Source organism: Periplaneta americana, chromosome 13 (assembly GCF_040183065.1).
Source record: "Periplaneta americana isolate PAMFEO1 chromosome 13, P.americana_PAMFEO1_priV1, whole genome shotgun sequence".
Classification (NCBI taxonomy): domain Eukaryota; kingdom Metazoa; phylum Arthropoda; class Insecta; order Blattodea; family Blattidae; genus Periplaneta; species Periplaneta americana.
In genome coordinates this window covers 166,481,640-166,505,238 of record NC_091129.1, presented here as the reverse complement: position 1 = coordinate 166,505,238, position 23,599 = coordinate 166,481,640, and the positions used below count along the sequence as shown (strand labels likewise).

At 35.6% G+C, this 23,599-nt stretch overlaps 1 protein-coding gene and 1 long non-coding RNA gene across 3 annotated transcripts in view; both read right to left on the bottom strand.

Moving 5' to 3' along the window:
• The window catches only part of LOC138712618 (uncharacterized), a 512,597-nt gene that overhangs the window by 426,926 nt on the left and 62,072 nt on the right, over positions 1 to 23,599 (bottom strand). The window lies entirely within an intron of this gene.
• On the bottom strand, positions 326 to 4,456 carry LOC138712617 (uncharacterized). Of its 2 annotated transcripts, XR_011335761.1 has the most exons (6): positions 4,012 to 4,456; positions 3,135 to 3,325; positions 2,869 to 2,927; positions 2,661 to 2,720; positions 1,627 to 1,924; positions 326 to 1,285 (listed from the first exon to the last, which is right to left on the bottom strand). It is a non-coding gene; the product is annotated as an uncharacterized lncRNA (long non-coding RNA). The 2 variants fall into 2 exon arrangements; XR_011335760.1 differs by lacking the exon at positions 4,012 to 4,456 and having other exon boundaries at positions 327 to 1,215; positions 3,135 to 3,569.

The window sequence follows — 23,599 nt, the reverse complement described above, 5'->3', positions numbered from 1 at the left end:
CCCTTCTCCTTCCTTGCACATATCGCTCACCAGTAGGAGTAGGCCTAACATATTTCATTAATCAGACTTAAGATATGCTTGCTATATACAGTATTATTATTTAACAAACTGTAACAGTTTATTAAATTTTAGACGTGACAGTTTTTCTTCATTTCCTGAAAGTTTTGGAATTGGCATTTATGTTTTGCAAGGGAGCTGTTTCATTCACGCTAGGCCTAGTGATTCATGTATGCAAACACATTCATATCGTTACTTTTTATATATATTTTATTGCTTGGATCCCTCACAGTGATGTCTTAACAGGCTAAGATGATTCAAACACAAAGGTTTGATAAATACATTATAAAAATTATGACCAGGTACACTGTAGGCTATTTAAAACAATAAAAATGCACTGTATCTGCAATTCAAATTTATTTTACATAAGCAAAATATGGTAAAACAACATTTTTCAAGAGGCACATTAATTGAAGCGTCGGCTGGAACAACGTTATAAATTATATTTGGTAAAATTTACAGGAGCTGCAAAAATGTGTATATGCGTACAACTTTGTTCTTATGAGGGTAGCAAACTTTTGAGTGGACAAATTTCACGTACTGCATTGATGGACAGTTGCAAGCCAAGGAGTATAGCAAGGTAACATGACATACAACATTATTACACGGAAACACACCGAATGAAAATTTTGTAACTTACAACGTTGTTCCAGCTGACGCTTCAATTGTATTCAGGTACTCTGTGAATGTGTACTTAAAACAAGAGAGATGCACTATAGCTGCAATTAAATTTAAAATTTATTTATTTATTTTGTGTGAACAAAACACGACATTTTTCAGGAGACACAATAAGCATAATCATGTATTACATCCACTGTCTCATTATATATGCTATGGTACATGTCATATTTACAAATTAATAATATACAGGCTAATACATAAGAGTACATAGTAACTGTAATTAAACACAACACAAATACATATGCAAATACACAAAACTTGGAAAACTGTGGCAGAGCCAACTTCAGCTATAAGCCCCATTTGTTAGAGATCTGCACGGGCCATAATTCTTAGGCCCGGCCCATCTCGGCCTGATCTGAACCAGACCCGAACCCAACCAGAAACCTTAGATTAGCTAATAATTATCACCTGACTCGAACCTAATCCTGAAGACTAGCAGATAAAGCAGAGGCCAGAGACCACAGGGATCAAGAACAGCTGCAAGAGATTATCACTCCATTAGAAGGATGAGAAGAAGTAATCTCCCAGTTATCCAGGTCAAACGAATCTGGTCAACAAAATTAAACATATTTTTTGTTAAAACATAAAGAATGGGTGATTATTGTAGCATTTACTTTCTGCCACTAATTGAAGATGTCTTTGTAGATAGACCACCCATTAAAGAGGAGGAAAAAGTAATGTAAAAACTCCAAATCTTACTTTTGATATTCCAAACCCCATCTCTTTGCAAACATGAGGATATGACTTACTTTTATTTCAAATCATTCTATGTTATAATGTTAGCATCCAACTTTCAACTAATGTATTTTTTAAAGAAATCACTGTAATAGTACTGAAGTTCATGAATTTCTAACATCTCAAGTAAAAGTAAGTCAACATTAAACTTACAGTTCACAGATGGAGAAAGATTTTTCAATGTGGCTAATGCATTCCTCAGAGGCTTGCTTTTTCTTTCTTTCTTTCTTTCTTTTTTTTTAAGCATTCTTGGGGTGTAACTCGATCAGCTATTATCCCATTATCAGCTGAAATATTTAAGAGAGGGATATATGCTTATATTCAGATCTTTCTGAGTTTAGCCTACACTACCTACACTGAATAAACCAGTAATTTCACTTAAAACTTACTTTCATTACACTGTGTAAATACCCGTACAGTGGAAGACCTTCACCTGCTGCACCAGCTGACTCTGTAATATTTTAAGAGTGGAATTAATTCATAAGATATTCAATTCTGGAGAAAGATGATGTTTTATCATAAATGTGTGGACACTTCAAAGTCAGCAGCTGTAACAGTATTGTATTTTCTAATGTGCTATTAATCCAAACTCATTTTTAACAATAAGAAAGTGAAGCTGCAATAAAAAAGAGAGAGAGAGAAAACCAAGCAAATAGTTCTATTGTAAATAGAGTGTAGTCAGTTTCTCTTTTACCTTATGAAAAGATATTTTTCAGTTTTTCTGTACACAAAAAATCATTCACAAGTTTCAAAGTGAGAATCCTCACGGTAAAATTGAAATACAACTTAACATAATGTGGCCTAATCTAATTACAAACCCATTACAGAGAAATCTCAAAATAAATTCTTCAGTTTAGTGTACTTTCTATTTTTAGGCCTACATTTATAAATTTCAAATTCCCACTCAAATCCCACATAATATTATAATACAATGATGTTTAGTTTTTATGACATCCATTTCTTGTGACCATTTCATCATTATGCACAATTTATATTTTAACATTTTTTTTTTTAACCTTTGCATCTAATTTATCTACTGCTTGCTGCAGATTTCATATATAGTATGTGTGTTAGTTTTATTTTCAACATGTTGGCTGAAAATGTGTTTACATGTTACAGCTATTTCAGATTGGAAAAGGATCATACGTAGAATGTGAAAGAATGTTTTGTAGTATAAATCAAATTACCTGGAGATATTGTTGGGATGTCCAGTTTCACTTCAAAAACTAAAGAATTGCACTGTGAACCTGAATGGTAATAATAGAAATAATAGTATTATAAAGTAATACCGACATTAAATTAAATTTGTATAACAATTTTCAAGAATCTAATATTTTCTTTTATCTTTAAAGCTCATCATCTCTTCTTCTGACTCTTAATTCCTTACACACTAACCTCATTCGTGTTATTAGCTGCACTGGTATCAGTGGAACTTGGTTTAGTTACTACTTCGGCTGTAACAAAAGTAAGTAAATAAATAAATGAGTGAATGAATGAATAAATAAATAAATAAATAAAAAGAATTCAAACTTGTGTTATACAATTTCCTCTGCTTATTATGTAATAATTGTATAAATTAACATATAAGTGAACTTATGCATTGAATATGAATAAAAATCACTGAGAAATCACTCAATTGATAGGAGAATTAAATCACTTACCTTGGCTAAGTTTGGATTTGGTTTTGCTTCAGTTGGAGGGGCTCCAATTGTTTGTAGCCTGCATTGTCTCTCTGCAGCAGCAATTTTCTTTGTGTTCTTTTCCAAGAATTCAAATTTGCTTCTCAGCTGTTTTCAGGTCCTTGTATTTGTGCTGATGTTACTATATTCTTCCCATGCTTCATTCTATATTACTAAAAAGGAAGTAAAACTAGGTTAATTCCATATGCAACCTACAACATTAGAAGATATACTGTAATTCTCTTTTTCCCTTATCTAAGTTTCTATACCTAAATAAGCAAGAGCTTTTAATGGACGATTGTCAGTACAATATCAAACATGACTATACTGTACATAGAAACTTTGGAAAAAACTGAATATCTTCTGTTTCTGTGTTATTTTACGAGGTGTTGAATGTGCATTACAGTGAGTGATTATAGTCGAACGGTAGCAGCAACAGATATTGCATTTTAGTGGAAACGTCTCTCCTCCTCATGCTGTTCTTTTAAAAAATAATGTTGGGCCCTATCTGTGATCGAATGGTATTATAGGACTAATACAAAATATCCGCCCATTTACTAACAGTAAAATACGTAGGCCTAACATACTGAAATATTGGTAATTTACTAGGAACAGTGTACCTTGCTGTACTAATGTTGGTTAGAAATCCCAGGCCAAAAACAGCATTCATTATTATCAGTATCAGTGAACGTTTCTTTTGAAACGAGTTACTATGCCTTCGACCCATGATTTGAAGCCGTGTGTACATTATTTCTAGAAAAATTACCGAAATAGGCCCTATTCACTAATAATGTAGGCTATACAACAAACTGAAAGCACACTTAATATTAATTACAATACAAAAATAATTGCCACCTACACTTCTTGTGCAGTTACACATGAATAAAACAATGATTATGGAGAAAAACGCACTTTTGCTGGAACCCGCACCCGTCCTCTTTAGGCCTACTAATTAAAACCAAAATATTATCATATTGTAGGAATTATTACTATTCGAAAAGAAACATAACCTTTAAAATCTTACCTTTTGCTTCCATGTAAAGTTTCTTCATACAGTATGTCTAATTTTCTGTTCTTCACTCTGTTATTTTCTTGGCTGGAGCTTCAGCATTATAATAAATAATAACAATAATGCTTACAATAAAACCTCAAAATAAATAGTACCATATAAACACGGAACATAAACATGAAATACGCGGGGAAAGGTATACCAACGCAATAAATTTCACTACATTTTCAGTAACTTCATTGCCAACGTAATAAAAATATTACTATATCTTCCGGATAACAATCCTGCAGTTAAAATCCGCTGGTAGTACAGAACAAAATATTTAACTTCCATATTGCTAAACTGGAGTATACGAATCTGGAGCTTTAACAGGCGATCGTAGTACAGGCCCTAAGAGTGTTATAAAGTCTGTACTGTACAATGGATTGATGTGATATCCTTATAAACTATTATGCACTGACAGACTGAATGAATAGAACAACCGTGGCTCTTGTTACATTAATGCAGGAAAGGTAGCTGTAATGCGAATCCGCCACTGCGTGAGCGTTCTGCTCCGGCTTGGAATTGAAGTGCCTTGCGGAGCGAGAGCAGCTCTGGCCGACTAAATGGAGCCGCTCTCATGCCCGGCCCTGTTCTAAGGTATGGGAGGTCTGTTACTATACACTTCGATCTACTTTCGCTGCAGAAAGTGTGCAGCAATTCCAAACATCGCCTTATGATCCATCACGGCGGAATGCGTGTTTTTGTCTTTCGCAACGTTTTTGGTAACCCTACCCATGAAACAACTGAAGAACGCAGCATTTTATATCAGGTGCTGCTGCTGTTACTCGTAGCGCTGCTGTGTTGCCAGTTTGCTGCATGGTGTGTCACATGGCGCTACTACCACGTGAGTAATTTGTGCTTCAGTGTTACAAACAATTCGTAGCACTGGTGTAAAATTTCGAGAAAAAAAAAAAAAAAGGGACGTTCGGACAAAGATAACTAAAGAAGTGGGAAGCCTTCCGTAAAGGCGTAGCATTAATTGCTGCGAAGAATTCATCAGCTGTTGTGTAATGGTAATTGTGGCAACGTCGCATATCTCGCTAAAAGCAGTCAGGTACATACTTACAACAGCTTGGATACAGGAATAATCTTTTGTGCGAGATCGTGCGTATTTGCTTGGTTTCCGCACAAAACCAACCCGCGGTAAGTCTAAAATTCCACATTCAGTATTCCCAACAGTGGCGTAGCGTCAATGTAAGCTAAAAAGCTTAGCTTCTCCAATTAATAATAATCTCATAATAAACCTGCAGTTTAATGACAAAATTATTATTTATTAATTTTAATAGAGTTTATATTTACGCGTTAAATATTGTGATGCGGCAGCTCAGGATGATTCGTGATGCAGCAGTAAACAAGAAGCCTGCACATACCAGCTTCCAAGCAGACTGGTTTCTTCTGTGTAATCCACCCCGCAGATTTTTCATCCCTTCCTAACTAAACTACCCTACTAGTAGTCGCAAGGCTCGCAAGAAGCTAGCTTTAACATTGAAAATAAGTAGTTTCGGAGTTATCCCTTTTCGTCAGTTGTGTTCAGTTGAAGTGTTAGTGTGCATTGTGGCTGACATAATAAATAATGAGCGAAATAACAGTTCCTGACACTAATTTACTTGAATTTTTTAAGACAATTGTATTATCAAAACTGACTTACGAACAAAAGTGTGATTTAAAAAACAAATGACCGACTCCCTTGCTGTCAATGAAGGACACAACCAAAAGACAGACGCATACTTACGTAATGATACTAATATTGTGATTTCTCTGAGTATGACAGGGAGTGAGCTAATATTATACGTATACGTGTCTATTTGTTAAGAGATATGTGTAAACCGTGAAATCATATTTTATTACGTATCATTTGAGGTCATGCCTTATTGGTGTTACTTACGAGGTTCCAACCAATCTTCGACTGCTGACTTGACATTGACTACTATTTATTTTAAGACTGTATTTTTGTAATACGTTTTCTCATATTGCATGAAAGACAACTTGAGTTAGCTTCCCCTGCTCAAAATTTCATGCTACGCCACTGATTCCCAGCCGAACGCACATAACAATTTCCCTCTTCTTACCGCTTAAGTGACATATTGATTTTACTGCTTTAGGCTTTTAACATATTATTTTTAGAGACGTTCAATATAGTAATAATTATAAATTGGAAACTTACCACTGCAATTTCACCTAAATTGCACTGTTAATTATTGTTTTTAAATATTTGCAAATATTAACTAAACTCTACAACTCCACTAAAGTTACTGCATTTCGTGATGCTTGTAACATTAAGGAAGCCGTTTGTTTTAAGTTCGCATTTATAGACTGGGGGAAAAAAAGACAGACATATATCACGGCCTGCTGGAGTAAAGTAAACACAGAAAACATTTTAAAGCAACAATGTTGAAGATAGATATTTTTGTTTTCCAAAATTGCAATCATTGAACAGAAACCAAGATGGAGATTTTATTGCAACTAATTAGAAATTCCTCTTTCAGGTATGTAATAAACGATCTTCGCACAAAATAATGCACGATACACGAGCGGTATGTTTTCTTTCAATTCTCGGAAATTAAAAAAGCTCAACTACGTTTCGCTTTTTGAAACTTTTCCTCGAACATGAAAACTTCAACATACCGCTCTTGTAACGCAAATTACTATTATTTTTCAACTCTATCAGGTAAGTAGTAGCTATATTTTGCCATTTCTACATAGAATAAAGGTTGGTAATACTGTGATACGAGTAATATTGTGATAGTTCTTTTTGAGAATTTATTACAATTTTACTGAGCGAGAGAAGGGCCGGTTTTGTGCAGAAACTTGTCCACGAACATTCCCTTAATACGTTGACGCAAAAACCCGATCTTTCTCTCGCTCAGTAAAATTGTAATGAATTCTCAAAAAGAACTTTATTCTATTTGGCATTTTTAAAGTTTTAGCTTCTCTCGCTATTCTCATTCAACTTTTGCTTCATTCTCTTGTACAGCTGCATCATAATCTGTGCACAAGCTATGAAGTTTCAAAGAGGACATTAAAAAGAAAAAGTAAAATTACAAATCATGACACGCTGAGTTGGTCACCTGTACGAAAAAAACCAGGAAGTTTCGCAGCAAATACTGACATATTCTCAGTGTCATAATTTATGGAAAGCACGATGTCCGTTTCAATCCTCGATGATAAGTTGCACTTTATGGGTTGAAATGCTGCATATTTCATTCGGCGAGGTCGATTTCACTCGCTAGAAGGTGGTACAAGTGTCACGGAGTGCAAAATGCAATACGTGCCTGTGCATTTCATTGTGATGCTACATTTGTTACTCAAGGGCACAGCCCATGTCTTCAGCAGCATACGGAGTACAACATAACGAGAGTTTTTTTTTTTCCTTTCGATGCCAAGAATATCTCCAAGTTGGTTTATTCCTCCCCAAGGCGTGTAGAAGATCACACACCTGTAGCATACGATGTAATGGATTCACTTTATCTCGCATGAATTTGTCGGTATTACCAGTTTGCGAAAGCGAAGACAGTTGAGGCTGAAATGTAGCATATTTATCAAACTTGAAGCAACTTTCCTGCCGCAGATACAGCAACTGCACTGTGCTGTGTTGTATTTGCATGCCAAGTCCTGCAGTGTAATCGCTCTTGAATAATAATCGTCGCTGAAAATTATTACCCCTAAATTTTGGCCTATTATATCTCTTCCTGAGTTATCTAAAATTATTTCTGGCTACCGGATTGCAGTTATTATTTAATTTCGCCATTCTTTGATCTTCTATCCTGTTAAAATTACCCCCAGTAGACTTCGCACTTGTGAGTTACATTACCGCCACCCCTTTCTCTTTTGCATTGTACCCACGGAGCACTTTTCTTAAAATTCACGGTCCGCTACTTCAAAAAGACGCTCTTCTTCCCGTAGTGCCCAGGTTTCTCCGCCATTTGATCGAAGGATCACTGATTTATAAAACATAATAAACCAATTATGGAGTAGTGGTTAAATGAAAAATATACGAAGTTGCAGTAATCAGTCATTCTTGTCATTCTGGGTGCCAAAATAATCTTCAATTTAACTAACTTGTTCCCAAAGATTGTAGCATAGCTGCTATGAAATGAATTCAATTAACCTGATGTGAAATTTTTATTATAGTTTACAGCTGATAGTCCCGCGCCGTGGCGTCGCGGTCTAAGGCATCCTGCCTAGGACTCGCGTTACGGAATGCGCGCTGGTTCGAGTCCTCATGGGGTAAGAAATTTTCTCATGAAATTTCGGCCAGTGTATGGGACCGGTGCTCACTCAGCATCGTGATGCACTTGGGGAGCTACGATAGGTAGCGAAATCCGGTTGCGAATACCAGCTATAACGGCTGGGGGGATCATCGTGCTAAGCACACGATACCTCCATTCTGGTTGGATGATCGTCCACCTCTGCTTCGGCATGTGGGCTGGTCGGTCTAGGCCATTCACGGGCTGTAGCGCCACGGATTATTATTGTTACAGCTGATATGTTTGTATTATATCTACCAAATTTGAAATAATTTTGTTCATTGTAAGACTAAATAGGTCAGACATAACAGCATAATCTTCCTCTACAGGTCGATAGGTTGGTTTCCAACCTCAATTTTGATTTAAGATTTAGTTTTCCTATAAAAACAAAAGTGCGAAATTGTACGCCTCTGTGATATAAGAGTACAACGAAAAAAGAGGGGGAGAAGTTTTTGTAATTTAAACACATAGCTACAGCATTATAAAAGTAAAATATGAGTACCAAGTACATTTTCTAGGAGGTAAAGGCGGCGGGCAAATAGGACTGGCATCCCTACTGTCATTAATGCCGATTGTAACCTCCCACCACCCTCTGGACCTATTTGGCTTTACCTTACCTACTAGTCTGGATGACATGAGCAAGAAATGACGTATTCGTCACCTAGAGCCTTCTATCAGGAACACAGTTCTTTCATATACCGCGAATTTATGAAACGACATCGCTAGATTATTTTCCTTCGTTTCGAAGAAATTAATGTTAAGAATTTAATATTCTTGAACCTCAAATGTCCTCAACCGGGTTGGAACCTGCGAACACGAATCCAATGCTAAACATGACAACCAATATGACTACCTAGGACTCTGAAAGGAAAGAAAAATAAGAATAAGAGTTAGTATTTAGTATTTATTTATTTAACCTGGTAGAGATAAGGCCGTCAGGAACTATTTACAAGAAACCATGTCTGAACGAGTCTCAATTACTGACCAAGTGCCTAGTAAGTTTTCGTTTGAATTCAATTTTATTTCGACAGTCCCTGATGCTAGCAGGTAACGAATTCCAGAGTCTTGGCAGGGCTATTGTGAAAGAAGATGAGTATGAGGAGGTGCGATGGGATGGTATTGTTAGTATTGTTTCATGACGAGAGCGTGTGTTCAGATTGTGGTGGGAAGAAAGGTAAGTGAAGCGAGACGACAGGTACGAAGGAATAGAAGAGTTCAAGATTTCGAAGTATAGAAATGTAACATAGATTAATCGTAGAATGAGTTCTCCAAGAACATGTAACGTGAGTTTTGCCTTAACATACTGTAAACAAATTTGTTTTCACAATTTTTTTCCTTCTTCATACAAAATTATCGAATCATAGGTGCCATTTTAGGTCAGTTATATGTTTGCTATTTCAGTTTCAAATACATTATCAGTCATATCTACTGAACTGAAACATGTTCCCCTTAAAATGTTCCGAAATGCTAATACCAAATTCACAGATGTTACAAGATATTAAAATGCTAAGAATAATAGCCTCTATTTTCAACCACTCTCAACATCACAACGGCGCGGCGGGCGTGTGATTGTTGTTGTTACATTTCGCAACTGTAGAGCTGAATTAGGCACATCCTGTATTATTCAGCATGCGACGCGTGAAAGTGTTCTGTGCATGCGATCAAACATACATACTGAGCTGCAGCAGAAACATACATCAGATTTCATTTCCTGTTTAGAAAGCTTGATTAGCATTTGTTGAGTTAAATCATGCAAAATTCGGTACAAAACGGGCGTGAAGTTTTACACCCACCCATAATTAATGTAAATCTATCAGAGCGACTGTTGCACCGGTAACAGGAAACGCAAGAGGGCCTCCGGTGACTGCAGATCTTGTGCAGGCAGTGCTTCATTGTTTCTTAACCGGTAGTCCGCGAACTGACTGATTATGGACTTATTTTAACTGCAACAAATAACAACTTTTTGTCAAAAGAACTGGGTTTGAATACACCAATGATCCTATATAGTATTTCCGCTACTCAGCTCCGGACGCACTGCAACTTATGGATTAATTGTACTCGCTGTCATATATGCAGTAACTCAATAACATGACCACAGCCTGATTATAGATTCTATTGATCTCACTAGTATACTGGCAGTTTCTTTTTAAGTCCAAGCATTGAGAATGTAATAGGAGCACGTAAGGTAAGTACTCACAATAGCTTCTATATCGGGATGGAGATAATTAAACAAGATATCAGATCATAGACGACATTAAGATATATGGATCATATGCGGAGAGAAAGAGGAAGGTAGAAAATAGGAAAGATTGGAGAATACTGAGTTTGCAGTGAAATACAGTAGAACTTGGTTATAACGACATCCAAGGGACCTTAAAAATTATGTTGTTATAAACGAGTGTCGTAGTAACCGAGATTCACATGATCAATCTAGTGGGGTGGAAAATGAAAAATAACAAACTTAATTAGACTTATTTTAGATTTATGTATTGACTTTCAAGTCTACCATGAACATAATAAAATACACGTAGGCCTACAATTATAAATACAGTATTCTGTATTAAAACAGTTTGTTCAGTACTCACCAAACTACTTTACTTACAAGTGAAGTAATCAGTCATTTTACTCTGTTGTCTTCTACTTGCCCAATACACACTTTCTAGGGCTAAATTACGTTCTATGTTCATAATTTCAGTTGCAATTTCACTGCTCCCTTCCCTAGCTTCATAGAACATGTTCACAATTCTAATGACTTCTAAAGCGTCACTCACTTCTTTTAGTGGCCATTCTGCGTTAAAATGCGTGCACTTAGTGAAAACTTCCTGTCGAAACTGATCTAATACCGCATGAATTCGGGCAGGTTACAATGGGATGGGGAATCCGCCTGCATTCCAGAGGTCTATGACAGAAGGGGACTGTAAAGAATTTGTCAGGGTCAGATTTCAACAAAATATTTCTTAAGACACTTTGGTTCTTAGAAAATCTTATTGCAAACTGAGGTTGAAAATGACGTTATATGCGAGGTAGACGCATATGCGTTTGTCGTATTAAGCAAGGTAGGAAAGCATATGTCTTATGGGGAATTAGTTGGGACCACAGAATATTTGACGTTATAGGCGAGGTCGCTATAACCAAGTTCTACTGTACCTGCCATTTGGCAGAACACTATGTATGTATGTATGTATGTATGTATGTATGTATGCATGCATGTATACATAAGTAAATAAATTCTCTTCCGTTTTTCATGTCTATGGCTTATTGCGAGCAAGATGTCTGATTTTTACACCCGGCCAGGTCGAGATTTAATTTCTGATGGACAAAGCAGACGATGTAGATGACCTTTCTCGGGGTACTGCGATTTCCGTATATCATTCCACCAACTCTTACCACCTCAACTCCCTCTAATTTCATATATCACCGGCAATTGTTAGAAATAGGCTGGGATGAGATGAGATCTTGGTGAGGATGCAAACGGGCTTTATTAGGACTGAGGCAGGATGGCCCACATGTCAGCATCGGATTCACGAATGTCACCCAGGCTACTTGCCCGACTCGGACAATTCTTGCATATATAAGATGCACACTGGGCCAATGTAAGCCCGAGTCCAGGGATCCATTCCGGACGGCTGTCGAAATGCAGCCAATTCCGCTTTGTTTTACCTCCACCCACTTTCTACTAGGCTTCTCCTATTTACACTCTTTGCGTTCCCTTGTTGCGTTGCTTCCGAAATAACTTTGAATCCTCTGAAAACACGCTGCGTACCTGAAAGTATGTCCGAGTCGCTATTTAAATTTACCTACTTACTTTTTGTACAGACAAGAAATTTTATTTATTTATTTATTTACTCATTTATTTATTTATTTGGTACATTTATAAACAAGGACTGCGTTACATGGTAAAACGTATGAACATTCTTATTTGAGTAACAAAAGGAATATGAAAGTTTTAGTGGAAATAAATAAATAAATAAATAAATAAAAACAATATATGTTAATATAATCCAACAATTGCCATGAGCTACATTGTAGCTGTATCATTTTTCCGCCCATTACAAGTATATAAATGCGTAAACCTAATCATAGATCATTTATTTACGATTTGGTTCGTTTACAAAGAACACGCCAACGCTTTTTGTTTCGGCCGCTCTTTGTAGTGTGCATGATACAGGTTGGGTAATTACCAGCAATGAAACTACTAAACGACTGCGCCGCTCTAAAGTGACTCCGGCAAGAAATCCATTTTATAAAACCAGAAACTGCTAGACTCTCTAACGAGACGTCCGTATTTTTCACACTACAGAGCAAAACTCGAAGTACCTGATTGTCGTGTGGATCGAAATCTCATTCTAAACCGTGTCGGCGATAGACAAAAATTTAACAAGATCTTGAAGGTACCTGAAAGCCGTGTTTTTATCACCTCACATCCTTAATAGCACAGTTTTTGTTTTTACACGTTGTTTTATGGCTACCCTTTCAGGAGACATAATTACTTAATGGTTTAATTAAATAATGTGTTGACATATATCCTTCTTTTGTACGTGATCGACCCGTCTCTGTTTTTGTACATCCTCTCACTAAATGGACGACGAAATAGAAAATGTAAAGAGAAAAGGGTATAAGAGCAAAAATTCAAAGACAATTTTATTCCTTGCCTCTGGTGGTAATAACAACAGGAAATAAATACATTTATACACTATATATTCACATAAGATTCTTATCACCACCACCACCACCACAATTGTGTGATAAGCAGCCATGATTGGTTGAAAGACGTCCTTTCGTACAGTTTTATTGGTCAAAAGTAGTGTGACGTAGTAAAAGTGTAATAGTCACGTTAAATAATTCTGTCTCTGATGGAAGGCTCCAGACAAAATTGTATACCATTTCTCGTTCACAATTAATTTCGGTTCTGAATAACCTCTGCACCTAAAATCGTCATTAAATACTACTTCCACTTGTTTTTTTAAAGAGTAGGCCTCATTGCTGACAGAAATGTAGAAAATATAAGAAGACGGGCGATTAGAAAACCTAAAAGGAAAATAAAGCGTGTAGGCCAAAACTGTTAGGTGATGGCAACCGTTGTGGGATGGCGTATCACACGTGTCCTGCGGAATACACTCCGACCCCTGCGTAATGCATCCACCTGAGTCGACCTCTCGAGCTTATTATGAAATCCAGAGAAAAGTTAAGACGAGCAAACAACCGTCTCTATGAGCAAAGATTGGACATGAGTGAAGCTAAATATGGCGGCCCCGTGTTTGTCTATCTGTTGAGGTTGTGACGTATGCTTGGTGTCAGGCACCCTACACTTAAACAGAACCAACGTACAGGCGGAGAATTGTGTAGTAATGATATGAACTAGGAATGAGGCAAACATTTTGTGTATACACATACAAATCTTGTGGTTCGTGTAATGTTTCAGAACTTTGTTTAGTATATGTTTATTTTAATTTTCTTTCTACAAAATTTATGTAAACATTTAATATTGTAAAATTCATGTAGGAGAGTATACTGAGTCCTTCTAGGCTACCTCCAATGGGAGGCAGTTAACAATTTAAAGTTTTAATAATCAGGAAAAATTTATTTCTAAGTCATCAGACATAAGGAAACGTAGGAAGAATGTCACAAACAAAATTCAAGAAAATATCATAAACTATCTTTTTAATGAAAAAAAAAACAGGTGAGTTCTGGCAGTATTTAATCAAAATGTGTGTCTGTTATATGAGGAGCCGTAATTATGACCTGCAAGTTTCCTTAATGAGAACTGTGGTTATGAGAGTCAAACTCATGAAAGAGAACAAAATGTAAAAACTGTTTAAGTAGAGCCTATATACTCGTACAAGTTTGGGTCACCGGCTGTGAAGAAACTGCCTACTGAAGGATGCACTGGAAGGAATGGTAAACGGGAGAAAAATTCGTGGCAGAAGAAGCTAGCAGATGATAGACGACATTAAGATATATCGAACATATGAGGAGACAAAGAGTGAGGCAGAAAATAGGAAGGATTGGAGAATGCTGGGTTTGTAGTGAAAGACCTGACCTTGGGCAGAACACTATTTACGTATATATATATATATATATATATATATATACAATACATATTGAACTACATATGAAATTAATATTTGAACATAACCGAATTTGCTCAACAGAATAACAGGAAATATATCAGTTGTTAAAATAAAATTATGTAACAGCGAAAAGAAACCAAAAAGATTAGCGGTAGGCCTACGTCTAAGCTTCTATCTTCAGATAACCATTTTTGGATGATAACAGTGGAAATGGTAGTGATGATGATGATGATGATAATAATAATAATAATAATAATAATAATAATAATAATAATAATAATATGATCTTCATTAATTTGTTTCTCTGGACTTCTAGTTCAGCAGCAGCCATGTCGACTGTCATATCACAGTAATTCATTCCGTTCATTTGTTCATTTTTCTCTTACTTTCTTACTTCTCCTTCTGCAGGCCAAACTAAAATTTTCGGAGAAATTCTGTTCTAGCTGTCTAATACCAATTCAGTCTGTTCTTATGTACCCTATTACAGCAGAACACACTTCTTCAAATTTACAACAAAAATTTATTTTATAATGTTATTTTGAAGTTTTCATTCTCTTGGTTTCTTGCCAGAGTTCTTAAAAAAACGCATTTCAGTTGCTAGCTTCACACCTTGGTGTCGTACGAAATACGGTATGTTAAGAAATTTAGTTCTTAAGTTGACAATCACGGTAAAAGACAATTGAGCTGGAATTTACCAAATACGCGTTGAAGAAAACGATACCAGTCCACGAGTGCAGGATGAAAGTGAAAGAAAATAAATTGCCACAGACCTCAATATGGAAATTAATATTGTTAATTTGTGTTAAAAGAGATTGGAACGAACACAGTTTTATGACAAAGAAATAGCCACGTTTCAGTAATGAAATTATATTAGCCAAAGTATCAAGAATTACAACTGGACAGATAATAAAATCCTTAGGAACATATTTTTGGAAAGTACGAGAAAAGCGAATGAGGGAAATAAATAAGGTAAAAGAAATGTAAATAAATGTTGTAATGTATGTATATATGTATATAATATAAGTAGATCTACCTATATATGTATAAGAATTGTATGTTAATGAGTGAATGATAGCTATCAGACAAGAGGTCAATGCTGGCATTCAACATTGTAACGCACTGCAACAAAATCAATAAATATGCAAATTGCTCTTATATCACATCATGAAAATTTTGGAAATATATTGTGACAGCGACGTGAGAATCGAACTCACGACCAGCATCCGAAGGCCTGAGTTCGAGTGCAGTGGACCGCAGTTGGAGGGACCTGAGTTCGAGTGCAGTGGACCGCATAAGGAGGGACCCGAGTTCGAGTACAGTGAACTGTCTCTGAAGGTCTGTGGTTCGAGATACTGTGAACTCGAGTGACTGAGATAGAAGAACTGTGAACTGAGAACTGGTAGTTCTGATTTGTAAATAGTGCTTTGTAAATATTAGTTAAGATTAACAGTTCATTGTTGTGCGTAATAATCCAAGTAAACTGTCATTGTCGTCGGTGGAGTGCTATAACGAATACTGTGTTGAGTGAAGATCCAATTGTTGCCGAGAGCGTTTAAGGCGAATTGTAGAAAGGAATTATTGTTGTGAGGAATAAATTACATTGTTGTTACTAATAAAATTCACAATATCATAATTATGTCACTGAGTCTCAGTATACAGGTATATTTCATGCTGCATATTTCAACCTATAAACGTCATGGAAATTTTTGAAAAACTTTATATCACGCAATATACATGAAATTTAGTTGGTCGAATTGTCCTTTTTTACTTGAACATAGGCATCACTTCAATACAACTGTTTCATGTAGAATATATTTTCACATATTGAAAATTTGGTTTCGTAAAAATTAATATAATCAACTATACAATATTAACTGCTTGTTATGCGCTCTTTAGCAATAGTTTCAACAATACATACTTTTTTTTTCTTTAAGTTTTCTGAAACGCAGTTATACGTAAGTTATAAATTTTTGATAACATATATTTAGAAGCGAGACGTGGGTAGTGACAGACAGGCAGAAATAACTTCAAGGCACTTTTAGAGAAGTGTTGCCGAAGTAACCAAATATGACCACATTATAAGGACGTATTCAAAACAGTAAAAAAGTAACGAACTTTACTTGAAATTATAGATGATTAGACAATTAACTGGCTGGGCCATAACAAAATAATAAAATAAATATTGAATTTTCAAATATATTTTTCAATTTCATCTAAGAAAACGGGAAGTCGGAACAACCGAGAAAAATGTGGCGAAGTCACATAGAAAATCACGATGCCTAATAACATTTATTTATTTTATTTATTTTATTTATTTTATTACCTATCTATCTATCTATCTATCTATCTATCTATCTATCTATCTATCTATCTATCTATCTATCTATCTATCTATCTATCTATCTATCTATCTATCTATCTATCTATCTATCTATCTATCTATCTATCTATCTATCTATCTATCTATCTATCTATCTATCTATCTATCTATCTATTTGTTTATTTATTTATTTATTTATTTATTTATTCTGATAGAGTTAAGGCCATGAGGCCTTCTCTTCCACACTAATAGAAGTGGAATACATAATAAAACAATGACAAAAATACGAAAGTCATACTTAAAAATAAAAATAATTTTCATGCACATTAACAAGCTTACACGGGCTGTAATGAAATATTAACTGAACATGATACATAATTAAGTTATTTATAATTCATATCCTAATGCTACTTTATGATAGGCCTAAATGACAAGTCATATACACACAGAGTAATCTATAAAAAATCGGGTAACACTCACAAATCAATTTCATGTAAAAGTATGTAATTCTTAATTTAAATTGATTAACCGTTCGGCAATCCCTGACATGACGAAGCAAGGAGTTCCATAGGCGACAAACTGACGCTGTGAAAGAGGATGAGTAGAAAGAGGTACGATGACGAGGAATGGATGATAAGGCCTGATGTTGATTCCGTAACGTTGTAAGATATTCAAAGCGAGTTCTCAGATATTTTGGAGTAAAAGTGAATAATATTCTAAACAGAAGAGATAAATAATGTGCTATTCTACGTTCCTTTAGGCGGACCCAAGAAAGAACTTCAAAAGATGGCGATATGTGGTCAAATTTACGAGTATTGCAGATGAAGCGGACACACGCATTATGAACACGTTGTAGTGATGATATAAAGAAAAGAAGAAGATTAGGAAATGGAAAAGCATACGGACGAGTAGAAAGAGGGAAAGACAATAAGAAAAGTAGAGAAAAATAAGAAGACGGAACGGATACGAGAATGAGAACAAAGATGAGCAGAAAGCAGACAAGAAGGAGAGAAGGACAAGGAAGTAAAGGATATTATGAATAAAAGGAAAGAAATAATTTTATTATTGGAAGGAGAAGGAAAGTAATTGTAGATACTGTACTTCAATGAAGAAGGGCCGCCACTGACTACAGGTCCGATGCCACCACTGCGGAGTGCAGACAGATATCGTGTGTGGGGGTCGTGTGGAGTGTGGGGCTCGCTGAGTGTTATCGTCATCCTGTCGACCCCACGTGACTCAGGCATGTCACGTATGTCACACTCTTGGGTTCATATCCACTTCCGTGCACTCAGTTTGGCACTCTACAGTTGTGAGTGAAACTTAGCCTGCTAATGTTGTACAGTACTACCATGTCTGTGTTCTATGCAAGTGTAAGATGTGCGTGGCAACGAAGATGATGATGATGATGATGATATAAACACACATCACATGAATTTGAAGCATTGCTTGATCCGTTCCTGTCTATATTGTCTAATAGATATTTCAGAGCTCTCCCGTTTCGAATAATAATAATAATAATAATAATAATAATAATAATAATAATAATAATAATAATAATGATAATAATAATAGTAATAATAATAACAATAATCATCATTATCAAATATTTGCCTCAAATTTGTGGCATATAAATTGCTGTGAATTCTTTACCCCTAACATGTACAGTATATTTCGGATAAAATAGGGATACATGTATCATTGAAATATCAGTAGTATCTACTTACTTACAAATGGCTTTTAAGGAACATATTGAAAAGTGACGAAGTGTTTACAGTCTTATTATACATATTCAATTAATAAAACAATCATTAAGGCCAATTTTTTACCCTCCCTCGCAATTTGAATAGAGTATAGAATATGATCTTGTAGTATTTTACGTGAACGTTAGGACGCTGTATTGCTTAAAGTAAAAATCAAGGAATATATTATTACATAGATTATAAAAGTAGGCCTAAACCTATCTGCAATATTTCTGTGGCCGGGAGGAAAAAGGTCTTAAGTAAACATTTTATACTTTTCAGGAGAGCAGCAGAAAGACTGAAATTGGTGTCAATTATAGAGTTTTTTAATTAAGAGGTTTTCCTGGATATTATTTGTTTATATTTCTTCTAAAATAGATAATGTTGCTCATTTAACAACTTACTTGATTATTTCCAAAATTAGCCGCACTTAAGCCCTTTTAAGACTAGAATCCAAACTGAGTAGAAGAGACTATTTAAACTTAAGACATTTTTCATATCAAAATAAATGAGAAATGTAAATTATTAGGAATGCAAAATGGGTCCTAAACAATTATAGGACTGTTTACCTGGTGCTTAAAGTTTTAAAAGGAAAGGGCATCAGTATGTGATAAAATGGGTAACATACAAGTTAGACCTTTTTAATAGGGAAGTATGGAAAGTAAACATGTGATGGTCTGTAAGGAATAAAGTATTAAACATTCTTAAGTCCTTTATTCTGTGTGTGCTCGATCTAACTTCAGATATTCTCTACGCCTACTTATATAATCCCAAAAGGTTTCACTTTCATATGATCAATAAAGCATTAATCTTATAATTAGTGACAAATACATCATGGCATTCACTATAATAATATTTCATTTTTAATGGTAATAATGTCATATCCAATACACAGACAGCTGTACTCAGAAAATTACACACCAGAGAATCTTCTTCTTAAACCGGAAGTAGAAAAAAACTAGGTAATGGTAATACCACAGTCTAATACAATACCGTTATTGAGTTCTTAGTATATGGTTATCCCCACATACCAAGTTTAATGTCACTGAACCACAAGCCTCAAAAGTTATTTAGTTGGTGCGGGACTTTTAACTAACTCTAAATATAAAAGATTAATACGTACACATTTTGTAAACTTAATTTTCAAATTCCTATCATCGACCAGTTCTGTTTTCTCCATCGTTCGAATAGTCTTTCATCACAAATGAAAAAAAAAAAAATGTATCAGAAGTGACAAAAGTAGGGTTCCACGGAGGTTGTGATATTAGGGCATACTCAGAGGAAAGCGTCTCCATGCGTAATTTGATCTGTTGACCAAATCGGACTTGTCTGCTAAATCCAACACAGGAGATCCCACTTACAACCAATATCTTAATCACTACCCTTCGTACTAAGTAGTGCCAGCAACTTCTTAGTACGAGCCGGGAACCCGCATTTGTATTGTTATCAGTTCATTTCATGAGACCCAGAGGTACCAGCCTCGAAGCCAGTGTTGCCAACACATAAATTGTATTCCCGTCAGTATAACGCCTGGAAATCCGTCAGAATCCGTCAAAATTAAAAAAAAATAATAATAATACCCCAATATACAGGGTGATTCACAAGGAAAGGTAAAAAATTTAGGATATGATATCTTAGGCCATTTTGAGTGAAAAAGTTCATATGAACATAGGTCCGTTTTCGAACGATGGCGGAGCTAGATGCATTTTTTTTTTTTTTTTGGTAAAACGTCTCGCCCCAATGTGAATCAGACGTTACCATATGCTGCTGATCTGAGACGTGAGACAAGGTCACCGATCGCAATGAATGACGTAACATTGGAATCTGCGATGTAGATAAGAGAAGTTCATCTCACAAACCGGGTGGAGGGGCATTACAATTGTCCAATCGCCTGCCCTTGTCTGATGTAATGACACAGAACCCGCACATAATACAGATACAGTATCACTTATCACTTCACAGCAGTTCAGTCAGCTACCCACAGTACAGTAGTTACACAGGTACAGTTATCGGAAGTGTTAAGTTGTGTTTTTCAAGATGCCTTATAAATTTTCGACTACAGAATAGGCCGATATTGTGTATGTTTCTGGTTTGTGCGATGGAAATTCCTTGCGTACTATCGCTGAATATGAACGACGCTTTTCGAACAGAAGGGTACCATATCGAAGAGTATTTATGGGGTTGGAAGAAAGACTTGAAAAGTGGAAACGAGAGAGGCACTAATCGACCGTATTTTGGATGTTGCACGCCGCACAAAGAACAGCCACGAGCAACTCTCCCGAGCGACGAGCGCGATTCATGCCCGAGCGCAACAGTGTGTTGAAGCAGAAGGAGGTACCTTTGAAAAGTGCGTAAACATCGACCCCGATGTCTAGAATATTAGATATGTATGCATACGTGAATATAAACTTTAAATTTGACCGTTATCTATCTCTAAATGCGAGTTAGTACAATGGAATCTCAGAAGTTTTTGTGGAATCAAAGAGCCATATCTCCGTTCGAAAAAGAACCCATATTCATATGAACTTTTTGACTCAGAATGACTCCAGAATTCACATCGTAAATTTTTTTACCTTTCCTCGTGAATCACACTGAATACAAACAAATTTTAACACAATTTACTTACCAATTCTGATTAAAATAATCAATCGTCAACATCGGACTTGATTGCGAGGAAATATGAAACGGGATTCTTAAACATAGTACGAAACAGGCAGGGCGGTTCAAATAAAAAAGTAAAATCTCCTAAAAATTAAACAATTAAAAATGACAGCAGCTAATAATGTCAAAAGACGATGTAAATCGTAATTCCCGCCAGAAAATCCGTCACCCGTCAAAGCCATTTTTTTCCCGTCCGCTACGTTGAAATTCCGCCAATTTTGACGGAATTTCCGTCTAGTTGGCAACACTGCTCGAAGCCGTTAGCCCTGGGCCCGCATGTGTACTGCACAATTCGCGTTTATATAGTAATATTAGCTCCGGAACATTCGGAAGAGATAAAAATTGTGCAAGTGTTGCAAATTTTTTGTTACATATACAGCATTTTCCTTTCATACGTAGCCTAACTTACATATTTTTGTACCAAATGAGACCTATTTAAATTATCTAACCGTATGTAGCTTAGTCATTTCATGTCAAATCAACAAAGTGGCTGTGGCGCAACTTTTTCGGATACTGGCCAAAATTGTTCCAGTTATTGATTGATATTGACTATGAGTACAGGCGAAGTATTTTGTGCAAAGTTCTACTCATTTCTTTTATATGCACGTGTTTGTACAGTACTTCATCCTTCGATATTGGTGTGCGCCTATTCGGAAAAAAAATCCATAATTTACAAATGAATGGAAATTTCTCTGTCAAAGTTAGTGACAATATATTAGAGAACATTTTGTACCATTTATAATAATAATAATAATAATAATAATAATAATAATAATGATGATGATTTATTTTAGCTGGCAGAGTTAAGGCCGTAAGGCCTTCTCTTCCACTCAATCAGCACAGTGACACAGTAGTACAAACTAAGTTTATATTATAATGGAAATAAAATAAAATATATAAAAAATGGGTCAATACTTTTATGTTGTATTGAAGATGAAAGCAAGGTGAAATAATAACGAAATGTTAGTAGTAAAAACATTCAAGCATTCTGTATACACGGTAAAATTTTGAATTTGTATTTCGGCTCCCTTCCGTCTGGGCACGTGAGTACGTACATGCATGTTCAAACCTGCTCGGAGTTCGGAGCGTAACTAAGCACGTCCAGGGTTGCCAGATTGGTACAACTAAAAGTAGCGAAAGCTCGCTGAAAAAGTAGCCCAATATAAAATGACAGATTTATATTTCGCGGATTATATATGTTTAACGGAATCGGAATGTTTTTTTTTTTTCAAGTCTCCTTTATGAGCACTAATTTCAACTTCATAAACTTTACAATCTGCTTTATTCCTGTCGTCTTTCACATCCTGAAGCCAGTTTGAGAATGAAGCATCATTTAACCATTGGCTATTAAACGTTTTGGTATAAGTTACTTCTCCCACTTTCCTATTTTCAGCAATTACAGAACGAAATAATAAATATTTCCATTTTCAGTATAATCACAAAACAAAATAAATGTATAAAAAGTTATTCACTATCACAATTTAAAAATGTTGTTGTATATCACTGTAGCCTATATCACTTCTACAACAAAAACAGTTCTCTTAAAATTATTTCACTATAGGACTCAGAATTCAATAACAATTAGCCTACATTAGATCTATAATTAGCGTACAAAAAATGTCAGAAAAGTTAATTCTCTAATATAACTTAAAAACTGTATATTACTTTTACAACAGATCCCAGTTCCTCATTTAAGATTATTGTAATAAACTACATCGGCATTCACAAAAATACTGACGCTTGAAGTGAAGGAAAAACAGGAACTGATTATTATCTGCCTGCAGGTTGCACTTCGCCACTGCATTTCTGCTGGCACTGGTCATGGTGAAACGAGAAAATCCCCTTACACTGGCTTGGTCATGTGACATTGTACAATATACTGTATGTATTTCGCATAGGTACTTCGTTTCTCGTGGTTAAGGTGGTAGTAGAATAAGGCGAAACGTACACTGTAAAGGGTTATTTTTTACGGAGTGGAAGACGATTATTACAACTATTATTATTAATTTTTCACAAATTCAAATCATAAAAAAATAGCCCAAAAATAGCCCCGAAAATTTTTGAGTTGCCCAAAAACTCGCAAGTAGCCCAATGGTAAAAATCAATAGCCAATTCAAATTTCAAGTAGCCCAATTGGCTACTTGTAGCCCAATCTGGCAACCCTGAGCGCGTCTTGGAGGTGACGACACTCCACTGTCAGTCTTGGGATAACTAAACTATAGTATTTGCCATACCTGTTGAGTACAGTAACGTTCACTTTCGGATGTAATACATGTGTCGGAATTAAGCGGTATCATCAGTAAATCTATCACTTGAGGAACTGTTGGGTAATAGGTAAGTGAATTAAAACTGTGCGCC